At 38.0% G+C, this 25922-nt stretch overlaps 1 protein-coding gene across 3 annotated transcripts in view; it reads right to left on the reverse strand.

The window, feature by feature from the left end:
- Positions 1-22763, reverse strand: part of LOC148945862 (uncharacterized) — a 40663-nt gene extending 17900 nt beyond the window's left edge. The window contains exons 1-2 of one of the 3 annotated variants that reach the window (XR_016142513.1): positions 22629-22673; positions 15051-15155 (exon numbers count right to left, since the gene is read on the reverse strand). The gene's annotated coding sequence lies outside the window, so the exon portion shown is untranslated. Of the gene's footprint in view, positions 1-13546; positions 13686-15050; positions 15156-22628 lie in introns of those variants that run through there. The other 2 variants (XM_089097813.1, XM_089097814.1) reach the window with 2 other exon arrangements.
- Between the last annotated feature and the right edge of the window lie 3159 nt (positions 22764-25922).

Below are 25922 nucleotides of genomic sequence, written 5' to 3' on the forward strand. Positions count from 1 at the left end.
AGATCTTTCAATTTCCAATCAAATGAGCCCTTTTTGAAGTTTCTACGACAACGCTTTCAATAAAAACCTTATATGCCCCCAGGGCATATCTTACAACCCTTGCCTTGAGGGCTGTGGGGGGGGGGGGTGTCACCCACAAACACCAAAATTTCAGGAACTTTAAACTATGTTGAACAAAATGGCTATCTGAAGATTTTGATTGGATGTGTTTGGGGGAACGGTGGGCATGAGAGGAGGGTTATTTACCCTCTAACAACTTTCGACTATTAAAAAGGGCGCTAGCCCTCTCAATTTCCAATTGAGTGAGCCCCTTTTGAAGTTTTTACGACAATTTTATCTATAAAAACCTGATACGCCCCCAGGGCATAACTTACAACCTTTGCCCTTGGGGGTTTGTCAACCTTAAATACACAATTTCCAGAACTTTCAACTACGTTGAACAAAATGGTTATCTCTAAACTTTGATTGAATGTTTTTGGGGAAATGGTGGGTGTGAGAGGGTGGTTAATTACCCCCTCAATCACTTTCGACTATTAAAAAGAGCAATTTCAATTTCCAATCAAATGAGCCCTTTTTGAAATTTCTACAACAACTTTCTATACAAACCTTATATGCCCACAGGACATAACTTACCGGGTGAAAATATTGATTGAGTCCTTCAATATTAAACTGTCGTAAATTGGGCTTAATGAAATATCTCTATTTATCTCTAATGAAATATCCAGTATCTCTATTTATTACTAAATTTTGGTTCATGTATTTTTTTTTATCTCAATTACCTCTTTAAAAGTTTGTGGTAGGCCATTTACTGTGGATATTAAGGTTGCCTCGTCAACTCAGGAAAGGATAAAACTAACCCTCTACTGGTTAGTGGTGTCTACAGAATCCCGTGTTCATGTGGGAAATTTTACATTGGTAGGACCCATCAACAACTAGGTGAACGTTTGCATGAACACAAAATTTCAATAGATAAGTCCCTGAGATTAAAAAATAACAATGACAACTTTGATTCGGCATTGGTTTCGCATATTTTCGTAAATCCGACCCATCTGGTTCTTTTTGACGAGGCAACATTAATATCAACTGTAAACGGCCTACAACAAACTTTTAAAGAGGTAATTGAGCTAAAAAAAAAACATGAACCAAAATTTAGCAATAAATAGAGATGCTGGAGATATTTCATTAAGCCCAATTTACGACAGTTTAATTTTGAAGGACTCAATCAATATTTTCATCCGGTATAACTTGAAAGAACCTATTTGCACATCAAATGATGAACGAATTTGTAGGCTAGCCAAAGCAATAGCAAAACAAAGGATTATTGCCCAATTATCTTGTTAGTTTTCTTTTTCATTGATTCTAATCCGGTTCTTATTTCGTTTCTGTTCTGTCATTAATAAGTAAACTTCAAAAAGTTCGATTTTTGTTGGTTTTTTTTTATTCTCTTTTTTTTTTGTTTAGCCCTAAGGACAACTCGGCGGAAGTTCTTTTTAAAATATTTGCTTCTTTCTTCTTCTTCATGGTTCGCCACTGGCAGACACAATCCTTGTTTTTTTCACCTTTTTTGATTTTATTTTTCATTTTGTTAATTTCTTTCCTCTCCGAGATTCATTTTAATACTTTCTCCCCTTTCTTTACATTCCTTTTGTATTCATATGATCTATCACTCAGATAATTCTTGTACAAGTCCATCCTCCTTTCTATTAAACATAAAGCTTTTTCACTAATATTCTTAGCTGCAGTTCTAGCTTTCTTCCCGAAGACACCTTCAGTAGCTTGACAAATTATTTTTCTAAAATTATTCCAACCATCTTCCACATTATCAAATTTTAAACTCTCAAGTTTAGTATTCAAATGTTCCTGGAAAGGTTTTCTTCAATTCTCATCCTGGAGTCTACCAACATCATAACTTCCCGGGAGGTAGTTACCCTTCCGATATTTCAGCTTTAAATTAACCCTTGATACTACTAGATGGTGATCTTTACTTTTAGCATCAATAACAACACTCCTATATACCCTAGTGTCTTGTATTGATCCTGCCAGTCTTCGGTTTACTATACCATAAACAATAAGGTTTGCTGTATTACCATCAGGTGAATACCATGTTAACTTATGAGCCATTTTATGACGAAACGCCGTATTGGTTATAACTAGATTGTTATACCTACAAAATTGCAAAAGTCTGTATCCATTACTGTTTTCTTTTCCTACACCAAATTGACCTATGCTAGGATACCATCTATCCCTATTTCTACCGACCTGGGCGTTAAAATTTCCAAATAAAACACCATATTTCTACCTGGGACCCTGTCTATTTGCTCTTGTAACTGTAATTAAAATTCATCTGAGTCACTAGTATCTCCGTCAGTCAGTTCTACAGGGGCATATACTACAATAACTGATACCCTGAGCTTTTTATTCGTAAAATGAGCGATCAGTATTCCATTATTTATACCTTCCCAGCCTAAACAAGACTTAGCATTTTTCTTATTTATCATGGGCCCTTCTCCCTGTCTGTGTATCCCATCCGTCCTGCCTGAATAAACAAATTCTATATCACCGAAATTCATGCTTCCTACCCCTGGGATATAAGTTTCTGAAACTCCTATTAAATCCAGTTCAAATCGTCTGAATTCGTCAGCCAAAATATCGATACGATAGTCATTTTTTAACGTCGTAACATTCCAAGTTCTAATTTTCATTTTCTTTAAATCATTGAAATTATTTTCGCCTCAGGAAAGCAATGATCCCGGATACCAGTGCAGGACGGGGATCACATATCTTCTGAAGTCTACACCGAAGTGCTTAAGCCGGCTTAGAACTGGACAGCAAGAAGTCACTGGGACCTCCATGAATGGGGACTTTATGCAATCCTTGGCCCATATTGGTCACAACATGGTTTTCAGCACTTGGCGATGCTCTTCTATCAACAAGAGTCGAAATCCTGCACAGACAATCTGAAGCCTATTACCTCCGACTTATTATATATTCATGCCTACAAATATTATGCTACTACGGGGAGCTTTTAAATACTTTGAACAAAATGATGATTACAAAAGTTTGACCATTGTTAAGGAGAGGGGACACGAAAAAGGAGAGAAGGGTGGCTAGTTATCCTCCAATCTCTCTTCAACTCCCCCTCAACATACAGTGAAACTTTCAAACTAATACCATTAACCGTTGCTTAGATATTTCTGATATTCTCTTTTAACAACCAGCAAGGACAAAGTGTGGTTTGATTGCGTCGGGCAACGGTCTTAACATACCCTTAAAATTTCACCTTAATACTCTAAGCTTTTTTGGAGATCCATGATCAAAAACACCTTCTTTTCTTAATAGAAAAAAAAAACTTTATAGGTTAACAATGAGCAACTTGCATAACTTACAGCCCTTGTACCGGGGGCTGCCGGAGGGGGGGGAGGTTGTCAAACTCAGAGGCATAGTTGATCAGATACATTCGGGGAAGAGGCTTGGGGGGGGGGGTTGTCCTCCAATTACTTTTGACTCTTAAAAAGGCCACTAGAACTTTTAATTTGCAATCGAATGAACCCACTCCGAAGTTTATACGACCATCTCTTCCATGCGAAGTGTCTCTGGGAAAAATAAACCATCCAAAATTGTCCAAGGGGAATGTGGAGGGAATTATCCGACGGAAAATTTTCCGGGGTACGCCTAGCACCCCTCAAAACATCGATAAGATGGTTCAATGGGGTAGCAAAAAGGATCGGACATCAAAAAAAAATTCTAGGACAGGGGCTGTTGGGTCTCCAATCACTTTTGGTGATTGGACTAGAACTCTCAATTTCTGATCAAATTAGAATCCTCCGAAGTTTCTACGACCACGAGTGGGCTGTTGGGGATGAGAATGGGCAGCCCTTTCATACAAAATAAATCTTGCTCATTTTGGCTTGAATGTTACTCTTTACTTTCATAATAACAGCATATACCAGAAATTTTCCAAGAAAACAAGAGGGATTATATATGAATTTCTACCTCTATCCCCCTTCCTTAGAACTAATTCTGTGTTTATCTGCAGCCTCAATGACTTAGGATGTTTTGGTACTAAAATGCACCGTTTAAGGTTTCTACCCACCCCTAACTACAAAACAATCAGAGAACCCTATTGTAGAGGTTTCAAGCTTTCATCTATAAATATTTGGAATTGTGTATTTTTGACTAAAGAAAGATCCTGGATGTGGGTTGTTTGTTTTATTTTTTTTCCAGTAATGATCATACAAAACCAAGGGTCCTAGAAGATGGGAAGAGGGCTCATTCGAGAAAAAATTAAAAGTTTAAGTGCCCTTTTAAGTGAACAAACAGAATGGAGGGGGGGGACTAGCCCCCTTCTAACCCCTCCCTTTTTACCAAAAGACATCCAAATAAAATTTTTAGATAGACATTTGGTTCATCATAATTGTAAAGTCCAATAAATAAGTCTCTCGGGATGACTTGACCCCCCCCCCACAGCCCCTAGGAAAAGAGCTGTAAGTTTTGCAATTTGTCCGTTGTTAACAGTTTTTGTTTATAGGGGAAAATATGAACAATTATATGTTAATAATGGGCAACTAGTATAAATTATAGCCCTTGCCCTGAGGGTCATGGGGGGGGGGGTTATTGATCCGCAAATACATAATTACTGGACCTTTCAAATATACTGAACAAAATGGCTGTCTCAAAATTTTGAGGCTGGGGGGGAGGGTTACCCTACAATCGCTTTCGACTATTAAAAAGGGCACTAGAACTTTTAATTTGCAATCGAACGAAACCATTTCGAAGTTTCTACGACAACTCCTACACGAAGTGCCCAGGTCTAAAAAATAAAATAAATAATACAAATGCCAACGTCGTTCTCTACTTAGGCAGCGCTGCGCTGCCTCCGCAATGTTTTGTAAAATCAATACAGAGACGTGAAATAACTCTTGACGTAAAATAATCCCCGAAGACACGATTACTTTCCAAAAAAGGGTGTTTAGGTTTTATATTGCACAACGACACAGACACTGAAAGGATTCCTGCGCTATGACCCTTCTTTTAAGTCGATTTAGTTAGTAAATGCCAAGATGGTCCTAGGAACTGAAAGAACGAGTATTCCGTCACTAGGTATGCAGTGCACCAATTTTTGGATCTCATGCCAAAATTCACAGATATTGACTCCTAGTGGCGCAAGCTGCAATAAGCTTTTAGTGACTTAAAAAGGGAAGATTGGACCGAAATGACTACAGATTTTATGAGGAGAAAAATACTCGAAAAGAGAGACTTTACTGACGAAAGAATGTTCACGTGCAGCATTACCAGAAAGCTCAAGGACCTCGTCTAGCTCACTACAACAACAGGTCCACCATCATCCAGATTTGGCAGAGCAGAACTAACCGAGAGGGTGTTCTCCTAATCGCATTCGAATTTCGAACGCAGACTAAGAAAGAATTTTTTCTTGGATGAGTGATGTGTGATGTCAAGACACAAAAGTGGAATAGGCTGAAGAAAGAAAGTATTGAAGCTGTGCCGATTATAAAATTACACAGTTTGTATATTTACAAACAGTCAGATAAGGGGCTTCACAAATCCGTATACCTCTACGCATCCCCTCCACTCCTTGGTCAAGAATACAAGCCCGAAAGCCAAGACAAAACATCATTTTATATGAACAACATTTTTTCCCTTTTTTATGTTTATGAAGTAAAATTTTGGTGATGAGGTAAGACAGCCTTGTTTTTCAAAGGCTGTCAACCCTTCGAGATCAAAAGACAACTTGTGGCACAATTGTTTGTGTTCTGTATTTAATCAGTGTGTTTGTATTTTTTTTCCTTTCATGTGTTTATACGGTGGTTCTGCACCCTTAGTGAGACAGAAACGAATTCTTATTATTATCAGATCATATTCTATTCAGAACCTTTATTAGGATAGCACAGAGTTCGACGTCTTTCATCGGAGTAAAAGCCTCTTATCTCAATTGAAAAAAAAAGAGTAAAATTGCAAAACAAATGGGCTGACACTGAACGAATATATGAGGTTAAATACTGAACTCATAAATCTTAATTCTATTTAAAATCAGATCTTAGGAGCTTTATCCCTCCCTCCTTAGGTTGGACATACGTGCATCAGGGTTACCCGTGTGTTAGGTTAATACCAATTTTTTTGTAAACAAACTTTTACTTATAAAAGAATATAAAAATAAATAAATAGAAACAGAATTATATTTAACAAATCTAAACAACTTTCTGTTTTATTTCCCTGATATTAGTTTATCATTAAAAACGAGTTCTTTTTACTCAATGCCCAACTCTAAGTACATTACCATGCAGGGGACCCCCTATTGGGCGTCAAACGTCTCGGGGGTTATCTGTGACAATTAGATCAGGGTGTAGCTTACTGTTGACTACCTTTAGGCAGAAGATTTGTGATTTCAAAACCGGATAATTTTGTCTAAACACATGTAAGTTGGCTTAAGTGTTTTCCCAATTAGCAACTGAAAATTAGGCATATACATGTAATAGCAGCTTTGCATTGCAACGCAACTAATAACTTGCGTTGCCTAGTGGATATTTTCAGGGGTGAGAGGGAATGCTTTAAACCTAGAAAAGTACATTTTGAGCACAAGAGGTGCTGCAAATCAAAATCAAGGGGGGGGGGGGTACCACCTAATGGCCCTTCATTTGGAGGACTATGTTGGACTTCATCATATTTCTATTTAGTTTGGGTTTGCTTTATTATGTGACTTTGCTCTCTTCATCTTTAGTGCATCGTCAAAAAGACTTGATAGCTTTTCTGCTCTATTTCTGGTGAAAATATTTTAATAGTACGCACCGTATGTTTACCTCGTCTAAACAATTAAATTGTTGGTGTTTTAAGTTTTTCATAAGCTTTAAAACATTTTTTATAATACATCAAGGCTCTCAGGGTGGCCGACGCAGTCCTCGAGTAGAGGGTACACACACTTCCCTCCACCTGGTACACATCTCAGGACACAACGAGCGCCATACAGTTCCAACACATCTGGCACAGTTTCAACCACACTTGGCACAGTTTTCCCCAGGCTTTGCACAGTTTCTCCCACACTTAGCCCAGCTATAAATTATATACATATACAACGATTTTTCTTCGTGTTACATATAATTCGATTTAGGAATAGTTCAAGATATAGACGTCATTCTAAGTAAAATTTGACTTATAAAGATAACAAGTTATAGAGGCAAACCAAATGAAAATTTGAGTTACAGAAGTGAAAAATCGCTAAATTTATTCCTTACAGTCAAGGCCGTACCCAGGATTTTTTTTCGGGGGGGGGGGTTACTCAAAGATTTTTTTTTTGGGGGGGGGGGGGTTTACACACAAAAAACTTCAAAACATGCATACAAAGTTTGTTTATATCAATTTTTGTTACGTTTTTTCGAGTCAAAAAAATATTTCGGGAGGGGTTCAAACCCCCCTAGCCCCCCCCGCTAGGTACAGCCATGCTTACAGTCACATCAAAATTAAGAAAAACTTCATGTATGAGTTGATATGAAATTAAATTATTGACTGCATTAACAAAAAATAATTATACATAATGAAAGAAACGTGTAACTACACGCTGAACAGTACAGTCAATATATTAACCTCACTCCGTAAAATGTCTGTAATCTTCTCCTTAAGACTATTGGCAACGCTAAGAATTTTTCTTCAGATATTTTGCATTAATTCTGCCACACTAATAGGAATAGCAACTCTTTAGCAAGTATGAATTTTCATAAAATTTTAAAAGATAGTAGTTGAACGGGTGTCCAAAGTAGGAGGGGGAGGCATTATCTCCCTATTTTTTGAAAAACCCTTTTACGGTATTTTCATTGAAAGAAGAACTTCCTTTCCTCAAATTTTTATCTTCATTTTTAAAAATACTTGATCTTCCATACGTTGTCGTGAATTAGTGCCCCTCTGGGGCATCGGTTGGGAGGGAGGCAGTTAGAGTCCGTTCATACCAAAATCTGATTTCGATGACGTTAGATATTATGGCTACTGTTGTACTCATTTTTGCGATTTTGCGTGAACTCTAGCGCTCTAAGTTCTCCCTCGACTTCTTCTTTATACTCGCTTTGAAAGGCAACCGTCCTAGTCCTGAGAACTACTTAACTGATCATATGCTTGTCTTTGGTGCAAATGTAGAAGTACATTTCACTGCGTTCTCTCACAGAACTAGCTGCTGACCAGGGTAAGCGAATTAAATATCGCGATTTAAACTATGTTTAATTTGAGAGCTCTTGATCCTCAAGAAGCCATCTCTCCCGAGAGACAAATACTATCGGTTGTGCCTCTGGTGGTACAATTTGTAAAGGTAGCTTTGAGAGCCTGCAAGATGGGGGAGGGGAAAGAGACAATGAAAATGAGAGAGGCATTACTCTGAATCGGAAGAGCTCAAGTTGGACCTCGAAAATCCATGCAAATTTTGGAAAAATTGTCTTGCTGCTGGAGCCGTGGCCGGCATTTACCCCCCCTGCGGAAAATACCCCCCGTGGAAAATAAGGCTTTCCAAATCTGAGACTTTTATTTGAGTTTTATTTTTTAATTTCCGTAGGGGGATGGTATTTTGTACTTGTGTATTATGCGCCACTCACTCAAGTTTACGCTGTGTAAAATTCGAGAACATACCGTCGTTTTTGTTAGTTTCTTCGTTACTTTAGAAATAAATTTGCGCATTAGGGGGGGGGGGTAAGCCTAACAGGTCTGCACGCAAAATGTGCTTGGTACAATTATTCTGCATATTAGATAGATGGACAAATAAGTTTATTTTAAAGCCAAATATACGGCCATGAACACAGTAAAATAACATAAATCAATATAGTGAACGGGGGGGGGGGTGTTTAACCCCCCGAAAAATACCCCCCTCCTTCAGAAAGTAACCCCCGCGGAAAATACCCCCTCCTTGGAAAATGCCCTCGTGGAAAATACCCTCCCCCCTGTGGAAAATAAGGTTTCTAAATTTGAAACTTTTATTTGAGTTTTTTTTATAATTTTGTTGAAAAGTGTTTCCTTATTATGGGTCAAAATCTATTGGCAGGGTGCTAACAATGCGGCAACAGACATTTTTCCATGGTTTTCCCCCGTTCTTCGTTTTTTTCCTTTGGTTTCCTTATAATTACCATAAAGTTCCCAATTTTCATGTGAGCGCCATGAACCCCCCTGCTCCCCTTGCCAGAGTCCATGGTCTTGTTAAGCCAAAAATAGAGTAGAAATAAATTCAAATAATTTTACAAGCATAAAACTACCATAAATCACCATAAATAAATGAATTGAAACCAAAACGAACAGAAACAACAATATATAAGCTATTCAAACTCAAAATAGCAAGGATTAGCATGAGTAGGGCTGACAACCCCCACACCTCCTCTTGTGTTATTTTACTGTGTTCATGGCCGTATATTTGGCTGTAAAATACACTTATTTGTCGATTTATCTAATATGCAGAATAATTGTACCAAACACATGTTGCATGTAGACCCGCTATGCTTACCCCCCCCCCCTAATGTAGAAATCTATAGCGCAAATTTATTTCTAAAGTAACGAAAAAACTAACGAAAAAAACGGAGAGCTCTCGAAGTTCACACAGCGTAAACTTAAGTGAGTGGCGTATAATACATAAGTACCAAAATTCCATCCCCCTACGGAAATTAAAAAAATAAAACTCAAATAAATTCTCAAATTTGGAAAGCCTTATTTTCCAAGTTTTTTTTTGGTGGGGGGGGGTATTTTCCGGGGGGGGGGGGGTATTCGCCTAGAACCTGCTGGAGCAGAGAGACAATTTTCGATTTTGTCGGTTATCAAAACCAAGACACGGAACAAGCTTAATGTCCCGGGTGTTTCGTCCCTGATGAAAACGGAGCAACTCCTTCTTAGTTCGTTAAGTGAAGTACATGTCTGGGTGATCCCTAGCGATTTGACTCGGGCTACCAAGAACTGAAAACAAGTATATCCCTTCAGTCAGGATTCGACACTAGGGGATACTTTAAATTCGGAGGAGTCCGATGACGGCTAAAGCCTTTTAAGTTCGATTTTCTCAAGTTTCAATATTTTTCTTCTTACTTTTCAATTTATATGATTTACCTGACCTGAAACACTATTTGCACAAAGGTATTTTTTTTAGAGTAATTATTATATGTAGCCTATAATCATTTAAATTTTTTCAATTGACAGATTTTTACAACTAAACCGGTAGCCGATTACGTCATTTCAGTTTTTAAGTGACGTATATTCTATCGGTTTTTGGTTCCCTTGAAAACGGAATGAGTGAGAATCTGAGAAAAAAAAAAAACTTTCCTCTTTTCATAAAAAAAAATCCCAAAAGAATTGCCATGAAATTAGCCAGAAATCATTATTAGCAGTTTATCCCGAATTCAAAGACCAGTCCGATTAGTGTTTAAAAAGTGGCATCGAATTTCCACCTAAATGCGTAAAATTAAAGGGTTTAGATATCAAATCTAAAAACGGAAACTGGGGCACAAATTAAAAAAACTGTCACCTTCAAACACACCTCGGATTCTGAGCACTCCCTCACCTGAATTGCTTTGTGAATATGATTTGTAACTATTTTTCTTCGTTGATTGTTTTTTTTTCTTTTTCAATATATATGAACTTTATGACCCGAAGACTATTGATGAATTTAAAGCCAGGCTTCACCACCAAAATTTCCAGAATCCTGGCTTCCAGACTTTTATTTGATGTCTTCCATACACTGCATCTGGGATATAAAGCCTGTCTAGTAGTACATCCAAATCACAGTTCATATATTATCCAGTATGATCATTCTCTCTCTTACACAGGATAATCACCCAGAAAGGGGTTCGAGATATACTGATAACAAATGTTCATATATACAAAAAGCATATGTCTGAGGCGCTGTACTTAATTATAGTATATTTACAACTGTGTCAATCAAATTGCAGTTGCATGCTATTACCCAAAGATCATCAAGACACTTGAGTGAGGAGCTTTTTGTTCACGAAGAGCAGAAATTACATTCGATAAGCTTACTGGTATATTCTGTCTACTGTGATCCAAATAATCCAAAAAAGGATTTTTGAACTTATAGGGTTTCCAGAATTTTCGATCATACTATGACAGAAAAATCCAAAAAATCTCTGAAAATCTGGGAACTAGAAAATAATAATATAAAGTCCATGAAAATATATCCTTTTACCCCCCACAAACGAAATTGGGGAAGTTAGTAAATTAAACAAAAATAGGGGGAAAGTAAGGAATTAATGGTGAATAATGAAAGCAACGAGACGCTCCTTTCTTCGGAAGTCCGTGATAAAACCAATGCAGAGATTGGTATTAAAACACCGCCAATATTTAACTATTTTTAAGTAATTTATTATATCTAAGTAGACCCTTTAAAAAACGAAGAAATTAAAAGGTATTCTTATGGGTTTAGAGACTACTAACCCCTACTTTAAAAGAATAGGCTGAATATATCAAACTGACCAAACTAATAAAAAAATGTGTGGAACGGGTACTTGCGAAATCAAGCGATTAAATATAAATAGGAAGGAACGCGAGCAAGTCAACAAGGCTCTATGTCCTAAAGGGTGTCAAAAACATACAAAATGATGAAAAAATACTAAACAGATGCAATTTTCAGTAAATTCTTGGCAGTTCATATTATTGACTTGGGAATAAAGTGAACATACCACTCGATTCTTTTTTTTTATGCTATTTACAAATATAGTAATCGCTTCTATCGGAAATTCAAATTTACCCACCCCCATCCCCCTAATGTGCAAATATATACCCTGAATTGTGACCACACAAAGAAGTTATCAACACTAGTTAAGTTATTGAAAAGTTGTTAAAAACATAACTAGTTTATAAATAAGTTGTTCAAGAATAACATATTCTAAAAATACTCATTTATAATAATTTAAACCTCATTTATTAAGCAACCCTAATATAAAACGTTTTCCTACCGTTTCAAGTTTTTCAAATGCCGTCGACAAAAATAGCGGTGAATTTTGCAATTCGAAACTTTGCCATCGACAATTCTTGCTATATCCCAATTCAGGGTAGGCCTATATATTTGCGCATTGGGGGAGGGGGGTAAATTTGAACTTCCAATATAAGCGATTATTCTATTCGTAAAGGGCATAAAAAGGCATCAAGTGGTATGTTAACTTTATTTGTAAGTAAATAATATGAACTGCCAAAAATTTACCCAATTGTCTAGCGAATAATTCGTGCCAGAGGCAAGTCTGCATGCAGGGGGGGGGGGGGGCTCAGGGCATCAGAAAATCCTTACATATCTCCAGTTTGTGGACACTTCTTAATCGAATTCAGGAGCTTGTGTATTATACACCACTAAAGTGCTTCATTTAATTAGGACCTGTTGCTTTGACGCTCAATCCTAATGAAATGTCACAAAATATCGTGAAAATATAACACTTTAGAAACAAATTTGTGCTATATATTTGCACATTAGGTGGGGGGGGGGGGGTAAAGTATAGCGGTTCTGCACGTAAAATGTGTTTGGTACAATTATTCTGTATATTATGAAGTAAGAATTGTTTTCAAACTGTCCAAATACTTTATCCCACTCCCCTAATGTGCTAATATATAGCCCAAATTATATATTTCCCATCTATTCTATCACTTGTCTTGTCTCACGCTAAGCTGAAAGAAACTAACGAAGAAGCCGGTTTGTTCTTGAGTTTTACACAACGTAAACTTGAGTGGCGTATAATACACAAGTACCCGAATTCATTAAAATATTTTTTTTTGTTACCCCCTCCCGAAAAAAGTGCTTACGTGCCTAACTAATGGGTGTGGTTTTGTAAAAACGGGTGGGTTTTAAGGTCCAAATGTCAAACTTTCTATGAATTTTCGCGTGTTTTTCTAAAGAAAAATCTGTTAATCCTTAGAAACAACCAGGAAAATATTCACCGCCTGCAGATACAATTACCTATGCCCTATCCAGGGAAATTGGGTCCAACCTAAGGGTTGGACCCTGGGGTGTTTTTAGGGAAGAGGGGTGCCCGAAAATTTGAAAAACCACATTTTAGACAAAATTTATCAATTTCAAGGCAAATTTATGCTGCAAAAAATGTCAAGAGGGGGCTGTCCTCTATGAGTAGGTATGAATGGTAATATAGAACCTTGGATTCTTGAGTGTTTTTTTTATCTTATTATGTAGATGTTTATCATTCCTTAACTTTAATTATACACTGTTGTGATCTAAAGATTAGGGAAACCGTGAGATTTTATTTCGAGGCGAAAAGGCATAGTTCAGAAAAAACTTAAAATATCCAGGATTCACATTGAAAATATAAAATTGAATTACAAATTAATCTAGCTTACGCCTCTGAGAGGAGACTATATCCACGCCAGACGAAAATAATTATTTAGACTTAAAATGTGCGATTTGATCAGAATTACCATACGGAAAGGTGCTCCTGAGCGTCTTCACCCCCCCCCCACCTTATTAGGCTAGCGTTCAACCCCCCATAAGAAACAAAATTACGGTCATTTTTCATGAGGATGATTAGAATATTTTGCGACTTTCTTAAGTTAAACCCCTACTTACCTGAAAGGGGGCTTAAAACCTCACATTTACTCCTTAGTCCAACCTTGACAACAATTCAATAGGTATTTTTATTGAAGATAATTAGACATTCAAGTTAAGGAAATCGATCCCCCGCATTCGACACATTGCAACAGTTTTGTTTTTTCTGAAATATAAATCTGGAATTTCAAGTTGTTTTGAAAGTTGTTTGCTGACTGGCTATTGTATATCTTAGCCTTTGATGCGAATAGTTTCACTAACGGAAGGCCTAAGGCCAATGCAAGTGGAATTTCAGGCGAACAAAGTGAGCTTTTGCATAAAAACTTGCCAACTGCCCAGGGCATATTTGGTACTCATCTGGCATATCAGATAAGCTGAAAAATTTGCCTAAAGGTACTACGGTTGGATAAGTCTATATTGTCGTGTTCCCAAGGGTGTAGAATTTATATCCTGAATTTACAATTAAACAGCAAACGACCTAAAATTAGACGATTTTTAGCAAGAATCAAACATTTTGGAAATTCGAATAGTTTTCATAATGTTAGAGCATTGGGTGAAATCATCCCTACACAGAGCGAGAAGGGTAGGTGGAGGCCCTCGAGAACTTTGCAACGATCCTCAACAACTTTATTTTGGTACTTACGTGTTATAGCGACCACACTTTGTTATTGGTCTGTAATGAAACCGGTTTCCTGTGTCCACTCGGAGATAATCAGCTTAGCCTGAGTGAAATAAACTACTTTGCGGGTATATTTTATTTAAATATTTAATATATGAGGTGGTTACGTTAGGTAGTTAATATAATGGTTTCTGGGCGCCCTGCTTTCCATAATTCTCTTTTGTATATTCCTTAATTTTGTTACTAAAGTATCACAGGGGCGGATCCAGCATTTTTTTAGGGGGGGGGCACGGAAAACAGGTTGATCCGATAAACTTGTGTTAGGAGCAAGTTTAATTAACGCAATATTGTGTTAATCAAGTAAATTACACTACTTTAGACTATGTTAGGGGGGGGGGCGACCCCCTCGTCCCTCCCTTGGACCCGTCACTGAAGTATCATATCTTCATCATATTTTGGTATATATCATTAGGATTAACCTAATGTCACTTATTTGGTGTGGTCACTAGAACACGTAAGTACCATCTTTTTTAACAGAAAAATACATTAAACTGCCTGAAAATCTCTTCATCCCGTTTTTTCGAAAGCCCCTTTTCCAAGAATGGAAGCTCCCGTTAGAAATCTTTTGATAGTATTAAAAGCACTTAGAATTTACGAATCAAGTCAGGGAAATATATAAGCTGTCTATGCTCCTCATCTATATTCCACAATTTATAATATTTTCTTGGAAAAAGTAAATATATTTTACTTTGTCTCGTGCACGGGATTTAATGAAGGGGGGGGGCAAAATAAAACTAAATATATATGCTAATTTAAGCAAAAAGTGCCCAGAATTTTAGATAAATTCAGGATATAAGGGGGGGGGGGCGTTTGGAACCCGAGGCCCCCTTCATACATTCCAGGTTTTGCTGCATCAGATATGTCTCCAGCCAAGAATTTCTGTGCAGGTGCCTGTGATAAGCGATAATTACGTCATTGGCTATATTGCCTTTTCATGGCTCTTCCAAATATCTGGAAAGTTGATTTCTGAAATCTAGAAAGTAGATTTCTAAAATCTAGAAAGTAGATTTCTGCAGTTTAGAGAGTAAATTTTTGAATTCTAGAAAGTAGGTTTCTGAAATCTAGAAATAAGATAATTCCATTGAAAAGAAAAAGAATAATGACCAGGTTTTCGTTATTTATTCCATTCTATGAATTTAACGCGACTCCAGGCTAAGGGCAAATCGGACCTTGAAATTTTACTTAATTGGGCATGTATTCTTTGTCTTAATTCCAAGGATTGTGTACTGACTAGTGATTTTGAATACGAATCAGTCTTACTAGATGCCTGGTAAAGATAACGAAGTCATGATAGCGTAAATGCGCGGAAAAGTACATCATTCTTCAAGGAAAAATATGTCTAAGATACAATGTTTTCAAAGGAATTGCACTGAAAATTGAGTGCTGAAAATTGCACTGATTTGAATAATTTAGGCTATAGTGCAACCCCTTCGAAAAAACTCAAATAACGCCAATGTGCCCCATATACGAGGTGGCACCCGCTTTCACAAATCCCGTACACCAGGTAGCCCGTACCAAGCGTGGCGGAAGCTGTGTCAAGTGTGGTGGAACCGTGCGGTACACGTGGGGTTGTGAGATGTACACCAGATGGCGAGAAATGGTTGACCCATCCCCCATTTGGCAAGAAAACACAAAAATGAAATCCAAACTACATGCTATCTGCACTACCATGCATACCAGCCCGGACGTACACAGGGGGAGAGGCCTCAGGAGCCATGCTACACCTACCCCCCTCCCTGAAATCTTACATTTTCTGAATTTCTCGGCACTGCTTTCTTGAATTATTTAAAAAAAAACCTCTTGGATAAGTCTGAAATGTGATGTCTCTTGGTTGCACAGCATAAAGTTAACCCCAAACAAAATATTGTTCGGAGGAAACACCAACCACATGAACCTAAGCTAGGAGATCTTTAAGTTTCGATTTTTGATAATTCAAGAAGTGTTTCTGGTCATTTTTGGCTAGGGTTTAAATTGTCAAAAATTGAAACCACCCAAATGTGAATAAAATACAGCATCCAGATGAACCTAAGCTAGGAGATCTTTCTTTATGTTTCGATTTTTGATAATTCAAGAAAAGTGTTTCTGGTCATTTTTGGCTAGGGTTTAAATTGCCAAAAATTGAAACTACCCCAATGTGAATAAAATACAGCATCCAGATGAACCTAAGCTAGGAGATCTTTCTTTAAGTTTCGATTTTTGATTATTCAAGAAAAGTGTTTCTGGTCATTTTTGGCTAGGGTTTAAATTGCCAAAAATTGAAACCACCCCAATGTGAATAAAATACAGCATCCAGATCGGGGATTTAAAGCCAGTGAAGTCAGTGGAATTGACTTCGGAGCTTTTTCATTCACTCCCAAGTAAAATATAGCTTCTGTAGGGATTTTTCTTTGTAACCACTCATTTTGTGAATACTACCCCTTCTAAGAGTCAATGATTCACAGCATTTTCAGAAATACAAATAATCAGAAAACCGTGTTCCAGAAAAGGCTTTCTCAGAAAACCTGTGCAGCAATGACAAAAGACTTATATGTAAATAGCCCCCCCTCCCCCCAAAAAATTATCCTTTTCTTGCGAAACTATTTACAGATGAGCTATTACAATTGATACATTATTTACAATAATGTATCAACTATTTATAACTATTTACAATTGATACAATTGGGAGGGGATTCCTTCCCTCCATCTGCCAAAGATTAATAATGATGCCAGGGCTTAATATACTGCACATGATTTAACATAATTTGTACGTTTTTATTTGTGGTTGCTTTCTCTATACAACACATGGGGTGCTGCCCCCCTCAGAGCAACCAGTTTGCCCTAAAAACCCTTAAATCAAGTTTGAAAGGGTGATTTACCCTTAACAGCTGTCCAGTTGCCTCCTCCTTTTGTGATGGAAAATATCAAGCTATATCCATGGTTTTATAAAAATTATACTTCAGGGATATATACTACTGCAAATAACCACTCGGCGCAGCACCAAGCACCCAGAGACCAACACAGCCACGCACACTGCTCCTCCGCTTCATCATGGTTGTAGCGGTTGCTGCAACCCAGTAAAGGACGAACCACGGCCGGGAGGAACCGAAAAATAGCCGGAAACCCCTAAAAATGGCGTCAGATTGAAACATATATCGCATTGGCCAAAACGCTTTACAGAAAACTTACAGTCCCTTGGCTTGAGCAACAAGAAAAATGACTATTTTGCAAGGGAGGCATTTTCTTCCTTCTCCGTAGCTAGCGGGGCACTGGAGCAACGTAGAGAGCTGTTTAAGGACTCATTGTACACAAAGTTCTACTCTTTTCCCCCTCCCATGATCGAAACGTTCATTTCTTCCATAGTGCCAAAGGTGAAACAGGTTTCAGGTTTACCCTATATTTTGGTACTTTTGTATTATACCGACCACACTATTTTTCTAGATCTGTTTAAAGCCGGTTTCTCTGTGTGCACTCGGAGATAATCAACTTAGCCTGAGTGAGATAAACTACTATGCAGGTATATTTTAATTAAATATTCAGTATATAGAGTTGGTTAGGCTAGGTATTTAATATAATGCGTTCTTGGTGGCCTGCTTTCCATAATTCTCTGCTGTAGTTTCCATTATTTTGTTGCTAGAGTGTTATATTTTCCCCAGGCTTTACTATATTTCATTAGGATTAACCTAACTTTACTTCCTGAGTGTGGTCGGTATAATACACAAGGGTACTCATCGGTTATATAATAAACACTCGAGAATTTGTGACGCGCTCACAAGACAAAAACTAGTCAAGAAACTTCTTTAACAAGACAATTCCTTTGGCTCGCTAAGCAAACAGGGGTTTCTCACTCGGTGAACAATATTTCTGAATAGGTTTTTTGGGGTTGAGTGGCAAAAAAGGTACCTAGGTTAGGTTACGTATTTACTATACTACGCTCTGGCCTGCCCCCCTTTCATAATTCTTTATGGTAGTTTTCATAGTTTTGTTACTAAAGTACTATATTTTCATCATATTTTGTTTTAATTCATTACGATTAACCAGACTTCACTTTTCGAGTGTTTATTACAAAACCGATAAGTACCTACAAAAGTACCTATATTTCTAGTGTGGTGTATAAGAGTTTATAAGAGTATAAGAGTTATTTATAAGAGTTTAAAGGTACTATTTAGTACTATAAAAGTACTACAAAGGTACTTTATATTACAATAAAGGTAAATATGTATGCAGATTTATATTAGTTTAGACAAGATTTTTGAAGAAACTAAATTTCAGCTGGAGGGGGGGGCAAACTGGGGTCTGGGGGCAAACCGAGGTCTAGGAGGGGCAGTTGCCCCCCTGCCCCGTAGAAAATTACGCCGCTTCTCTTCTGCCTTCTGCACAAATACATTTTTGCTCCCACTCAGTCAACCTATAATGATAGTAATTGCACTGATAAGCTATTAAGCTACGCACAAAAAGAGTTGGTAGGCTATCATATAATACTAATGTTAAACAAATTAACACTGAAAAATAACGAGATAAAAATTGTAAAACCAACCACGCATTAGTAAAGTATTATCTTATTTATATAGCATTCAACTATTACAACTATTACAAGAATTGCTAAATATTCATAAACATGTCGTTCAGGTCAACAAGCTACTTTTAAGTAAGACCGCGAAATGGAACACAAGCATGGCAAAATCCATAATTTTTGGGGGGAAGGGGTGGGGGTAACAGAAGAATTATTTTTGGGTAGGGGTCTATCAAAAGATTATGTTTTGGTAAATATTTCGCTGTTCATATTATTGACTTACGAATAAATTGAACATACAACTCGATGTCTTTTTTATGCTCTTTCCAAATATAGTAATCACTTTTGCCGCAAATGAATTTTACCTCTACCCTTATATATACTAATTCAGGGTATATATTTGCACATTAGGGAGGATGGGGATAAAGTTTATTTCTGATACTAATGAGAGGTAAGTTTATTCGTTTGTGATATAACGGTATGTGATGGTAAGTTTATTCTGCTATCATTTGTATCAGAAATAAACTTTACCCCAACCCCCCTAATGTGCAAATATATACTATGAATTGGTGTATATATGGGGTGGGTGTAAAATTCATTCACGGCAAAAGTGAGTATTATATTTGGAAAGAACATTAAAAAGGCATCGAATAGTATGTTCACTTTATTCGTAAGTCAATATATTTACCGATTTTTTGGGTGGGGAAGTTGACTGGGTTTGTTTACCTGCCCTTTAAAGCCAACCCAATTTTACGAGTCAGAAAAATAATTTAGGGAGGGGTTCAAACCCGGTAACCCCTCACACCTGGAGATGCCACTGAACACAAGAAAAAACTTCCATAACGCAGCTCTTCAAATTATCAGGATGACACTATATGCAGGTATCACTGTGATATTCTTAGCGATCACAGGTTACAAATAAGCAAACAAAAAATGTTTTCAATTTCTACATAATTTGTAAAAAAAAAAAAACGCTCTAAACTCACCTTCTCGGCCAACTACACTGCAACCCACGCATGGACGCAGGAATTGATTTGTAAGAGGGTCCGAGTTCGGGAGGGGGGGGGAATCGGTGAATAATAGATATATTTTCCGAACTGGTTCCAATAATACCAAACGAGTAATACCATTCCATTCCCATTCAACACCTTTTCCAAGTATATCATTCACTAGAGTTATGCCACCACTCTACTCCCTGAACATAGCCAATGGCGTAATTTGTTCCATTGTAACTGAACCCCCGTATAACCGAACCCTCGTGCTACTGAACTCTCATGCATCTGAACCCCCTTTAACTGAACCCTCGTGCAACTCAACCCCACTTAACTAAACCCTGCGTAACTGTAACTTTGTGCAATCATGTAACCATGTAACTTTGTGTTAACAGAACACAAATGATTAGCAAAAAGTGATGAAAGAGAGGGGTAATACCGAACTCTCAGCTACCATTCTTGGGAGACATCTGACAGTTTATAAGTGACCATGGAATTCCTGTGTTGTTTTAAAATCACTTTTCTATGAATAGGCAGCGTGGCGGCAGAGTGCACCTGGCGACGATAAATAATATCAGTCCAATTTTTGTCAGGAAAAAATTACTCAGTGATAATTCATTGATCCCTCTAGCATTATGCGCTCCTAGGTCCGGGCCTAGGGGACCTAGTGGTAAATCCAGGCCTGAGCGTGCACATATTTCCTTTTGGTAAATTGACTTTCCCTTTAAGCACTCTCTGAAAGTTCCAACTTAATACACAAATCCCTTTTTGAGATACGCCATTTTGAAAATCTACATGCACATAGTGTCTTTTTATTTAGTTCAAGTTCCACCTCAAATACCTCATTCTGTCAAATTTTCAACTTGATATGCGTAGCCTTAATAGTGCTAGTTTAATAGTAGCAGAGGTCGTAGTCGGAACAGTAGAAGTAATAATAGTGTTGAATTAGTAGTAGTAGTAGTATTAATAGCAGTAGTAGCAGGTAGATGCCCCAGAAGTTTCATCTTGATACGCTAAGCTGTACCGAAAAAAATTGCTGATACACCTGTATCAGCAATCTGTTTGTTTTTGCAGGTTACCAATTGTTAAAATTTATGGTTTTTATAGAAGGGATGATCGTAAAAACTTTGAAGGAGGCACATTCAATTGGAAATTGAAAGTTCAAGTTCAATTTCGAAGAATCAAAGGTAATCACAGGATAATGAGCCTTTCCCTCTTAACCGACACGCCCCCCCCCCACCAAACACATCCGATCAAAATAAAAATAAACATTTTGTTCAAAATAGTCTAAAGATCAAATAACCATGCCTTTGGGGTTAACAACCCCACCAGCAGCATCTGGGGCAAGGGCTGTAAGTTAAGCTAGTTGCTCATTGCTAACACATACGGTTTTTGTAGAAAAAAATTGTATGAAATTTGGAGGGGGGGGGCTCATCCGATTGGAAATCAAAATTTCTAGTGCACTTTTTCAGAGTTAAAAGTGATCGGAGGGCTTCCACCCCACCCATTTTTCCCCCAAATACTTCCGATCTAAATTTTGGGACGGCCATTTTATTTACAACAGTTTAAAGGTCAAATAACTATATCAAAGTTAAATAACTATAGTTCATAACCCTATTGTGTTTTACACAATGTAAGTACGGTGGTTGAGTTGCATGAGGGTTCAGTAGCACGAGGGTTCAGTTGCACGGGGGTTTGGTTATACGGGGGTTCAGTTGCACGGGGGTTCGGTTACAGGGGGGTTCAGTTAAATGGGGTTTAGTTGCATGAGGGTTCAGTAGCACGAGGGTTCAGTTGCACGGGGGTTCAGTTGCACGGCGTTTCGGTTATACGGGTGTTCAGTTGCACGGCGGTTCGGTTATACGGGGGTTCAGTTGCTTGGGGTTTAGTTACACGGGGGTTCAGTTCCACGCACATCAATTTAAACTTGGGAGCAAAATGTATGTGTCAATACTCAGGGGCAAATTTATCATTTTTTCCCATGAAAATATAAAAAAAAGAGTTGTTTTTCAATGACAATACTCAAAAAAGTATTTTCCGAAATCCAAGAGGCGGGGGAAGGGGTATAAACAGTAAGCCCATTTAAGGGACGCAAGCCCCCAGCCCCTACACCAAATTGACACCACTGGATGTAGCCCAGGGACGTACCAATGATATTTTTTGGAGGGATAAATAACAAACAAAAAAATCTCGAGTGGCTGAATAATAAAATAGAAACCTTCATTTGATAATTCAAGTAAGAGGCACCAATAAATTCGAAAAAAGGATATCCGAGCGGGGGAGAGGCTGTGACCCCAGCCCCCCTCACTTGAGCACGTCCCAGATGTACCGTATACCTCACAAATTTTATTATTAGTTTTTTAATTGTCATTATCAACCGTAGCCAAATAGCCTAATTACACAAGTCATGGAAACAATCGGCAAATTTTTTCAAACGTGTCTCCTAGGCTACAGACTACCTATATATAGGCATAAGCAGGGGGAGGAGCCACGGACCCTCCCCTCTAAAATATACAAAATTTCTCAAAATAGGCGTGGCCTATTGGCCACTTCTTATTCAATTTATGAACTCCCCCGAAACAAGGAAATAGGATCTCAACTTTCGGTAAATTTTTTAAACTTACCTCCCATTTACATCAGAAATAAAATTTGCCCCCCCCCCTAATGTGCAAATAAATACCCGGAATTGGTATATATAGGGGCGGGGGTATAATTCATTTCCGACAACAATGATTATTATATTTAGAAAGAGCATTAAAAAAGGCACTGAGTGGTATATTGACTTTATTCGTAAGTCAATAGGCTAATATGATTTGGTAAAAATTTACCGAAAGTTGAGATCCTATTTTAGTATCCTCAATATCGTGGAGGGCGGGATTAAACTTGTTTTCCTCATTTAGCCTAATTTAATTAACAAAGAAACAAATTAACTTTCGAAATTACCTTTTACGGTAGGCTGCAATCGAGGTTACCAAGAAGATAAAAAATATAAACTGAGAAAAGTACAGAGTTCAATCGAATATATCTTATCACTCTGGGAAAGACAAACTTAATGCCCAGCAAACAACAAAATATTGCTATCGGCGCGCATAATAAGTGCCTGTCTCACAACCTGCAGCAATGAAGCATCTAGGCTAGCTACCAACTAGATGAGGGTGCCCCAGGCAGTTTTCAAATTGGTTCTTTAAATTTTATGAGTGCAATACCATCTGATAAATTAGTTTCCGCAAGATGGCCAACAATTTGAGGAACTCTAAGAAAATAAAAACGAGTTAAAAAAAGACAGCTGTCAATGGTACTCATTAGGGAAAATGTTGGGAGGATGTATTTTCTGAAATCTAGGGAGGTACTTTTAAATTGAAAATATCAAATAAATTTATTTTCTAATGAAACTATCAAAAAGGGTAATTTTCGAAATAGAGGGGGGGGGGGCAAAAAAACAGATGGGGTAAATGCCCCATGACCTCCCAATTGGCATCACTACTATCATTGGTGCAAGGTTTCTCTTCTAAGGAGGCATAAATTGGTAAGGGGGAGGGGTCGTTTTTATGGGGGGGGGGGCAAAAGGGGTGTACATGTGAAGAGTCAAGGGGCACGGGTTATTTAATATTTTTCCTCCAGGTTATTGAGGGGGCAACACCCCCCCCCCCCACAAAAGACACCACTGCTTCTAAGCCAGCTATAACAGCAATATCCTTGCTTCATTCTTATTAGAGGAACTCTGTATGATGGATTTTGGTACTAATGCATTATATCTAACCCACCGCTATACACGAAAGAAGTCAAGTTTGGTTAATGCTAACGAAATAAAATAAAATAGGATGAATACATAATAGTTTAGAAACAAATTTGGGCTATATATTTGCACAGAAGGGGGTGGGGGTAAGCAGAGCATATATTAATACGTAACCTAACCTAGGTACCTTCCTCCCCCCTAAATTCCCAAAAACAATCGTTTAAATATTGTAAACTCAATGAGAAACCACGCTTCGCCATCAATTTATCTACCAAATACCCGTTTGTCTGCTTTCGTGTCTGGTTTCCTTATACATTCTATAGCGCTGGTTTAGTTATAATGCACAGCACAAGTACTTGGATATTCATATTTACTTTAAACTCTGAACTGCATTCAAAGTTTACTGATTTTTGTTGGTTTGTATTCTTGTGCATACATATTTCCCATCAACTGGTTCGCAGTGGCAAATTTAAATGAAAAAAAAAGCTTTTGAGTAGCTTAGGGCTATGGCCCAGCCAATAGCAGGGGGGGCTGGGGTGCAATTAAGCAAAAGGGCAATATAAACATCAATTAGATAGATTCCCAGAGGCATTGTTGTAGCGCTACCTAAAAGCCGTGTTCCTTCCGCGTATTATTCATTTTTATTTCCCGGCCCCTTTATAAGTAAGGGGTGGCTATGAATACTTGGGAGAGGGCTCATTTGCTTTGAAATTAAAATTTATAGAATAGACGATGGATAGAAGCGTCATTTTTAAGAGCTAAAAGCGATTGAAGGTCACCCTATCGACATTTTTTGGGACTGGAACCCCTGTAGCCTCCCAAGACATCTAATCAAAATTCTGAGATAGCCAAATTGTTCAGGATAGTCGAAAGCTCCAATAAATAATCCTTCAAAGAGGACACATCCCCGGGTTATATAAATTGCCAAACATTTAGACCAAAGTTTCATAGATTATATAAATATCAAACCAGATTTTCTGTGCCTTGAAACCTTTAGGAATCATTCTATGAGTTAAAGGAATGCCCATGCAGCATTAACAATAGAAAAACTATGATTTGTTCCCCCAAAAGTGGAGCTGATTGAGGGCCAAAAAAATGACAAATGACTTTTATTCTTCAGCCACTTCATATGGAGAGAGTGGACGTAGAAACATGGGAGGGGGCTCGATTGCCTTGCAAATTGAAAATACTAGTGGTCTTTTAAGGACTAAATGTGGTTGGAGGGCAACCAAAATCCCTCCCACTCCCTTTTTGCTGAACTCTCCCCATAATCCCAATGATATTTGGCCCATATTTTGGTATATACGTTGAAAGGCCTAATGGGTATGCCTCTGGAGTCGACGGTGGCCAGCGTTACGCCTCCCCCCGGTGTTTACCCCAGAAAATACCCCTCTCCTGGAAAATAACCACCCGTGGAAAATAACCCCTGTAGAAAATACCCCCTTCCCTGGAAAATACCTCACCGCGGAAAATACCCCCCCCCCGGAATATACCCCCCACCCTGTGTAAAATAAGGCTTTCCAAATTGGGGAATTTTATTTGAGTTTTGATTTTTTTTTTCTGTAGGGGGAAGGAATTTCGGTAGTCGTGTATTATACGCCACTCACTCAAGTTAACGCTGTGTAAAACTTAAGAACAAACTGGTTTCTTCGTTAGTTTCTTTCACCTTAAAGCGAGGCTAGACGAAGAAAAGTGAAGAATAGATGGAAAATATATAATTTGGGCTATATATTTATACATAAGGGGGGGGGGTAAACTATTTGGACAGTTTGAAGTCAGGAAACAATTCTTACTTCATAATATGCACTAGTACCTAACAAATTTTGCATGCAGACCCGCTATACTCTACCCCTCCCCCCTAATGTGCAAATATATGGCCCAAATTTGTTTCTAAAGTAACGAAGAAACTAACGAGCACTCCGGTTTGTTCTCGAGTTTTGCACATCGTAAACTTAAGTGAATGGCGTATAACACACAATTACCAGAATTTTTCATGGAGAGAGAGCCGGATTTCCCTGTATTACTTAAAAACGATGAGAAATTAAATTCAGTTACATTATAGACTAGACCCCGGCGCCACGCCGATGAGGGAAGACCGGTGGCGGCGGGGCCAAAAACAGCGCAACGCGCCGCTGACATCTTAAGATGTCGTCGGCGCGCCGCCGGCGCGATCAATGTTCACCACAAACATTAATGTTTTCATCAGTCTTTCTCAAATCCAAAGTATAAGCACATACTGACCAAGTACTGACAAAACTCTCCAAAAGTGACCCCGCGTACCTCAGCGCCTCTAGAGGGTAAATGTTGTACTACTTAATCGCTCCGAGCCAATAAATTAAACTTAATACAACTTTTACGGAACAAGTATAATCACCTACGGAAATTGTGATTTACTCGCCAGGTTCGCATAGGTATGGAATCGTCTCCGGAGACGGGGACAAAGGGTCAATTTTTTGTGTGGAGAGGATAGGTTTTGTCAGTACTTGCTGTATGTGTTTATA

The sequence above is a fragment of the Artemia sp. Qi Xiang Cuo genome, chromosome 12, assembly GCF_049724085.1.
Source record: "Artemia sp. Qi Xiang Cuo chromosome 12, ASM4972408v1, whole genome shotgun sequence".
Taxonomy (NCBI): domain Eukaryota; kingdom Metazoa; phylum Arthropoda; class Branchiopoda; order Anostraca; family Artemiidae; genus Artemia; species Artemia sp. Qi Xiang Cuo.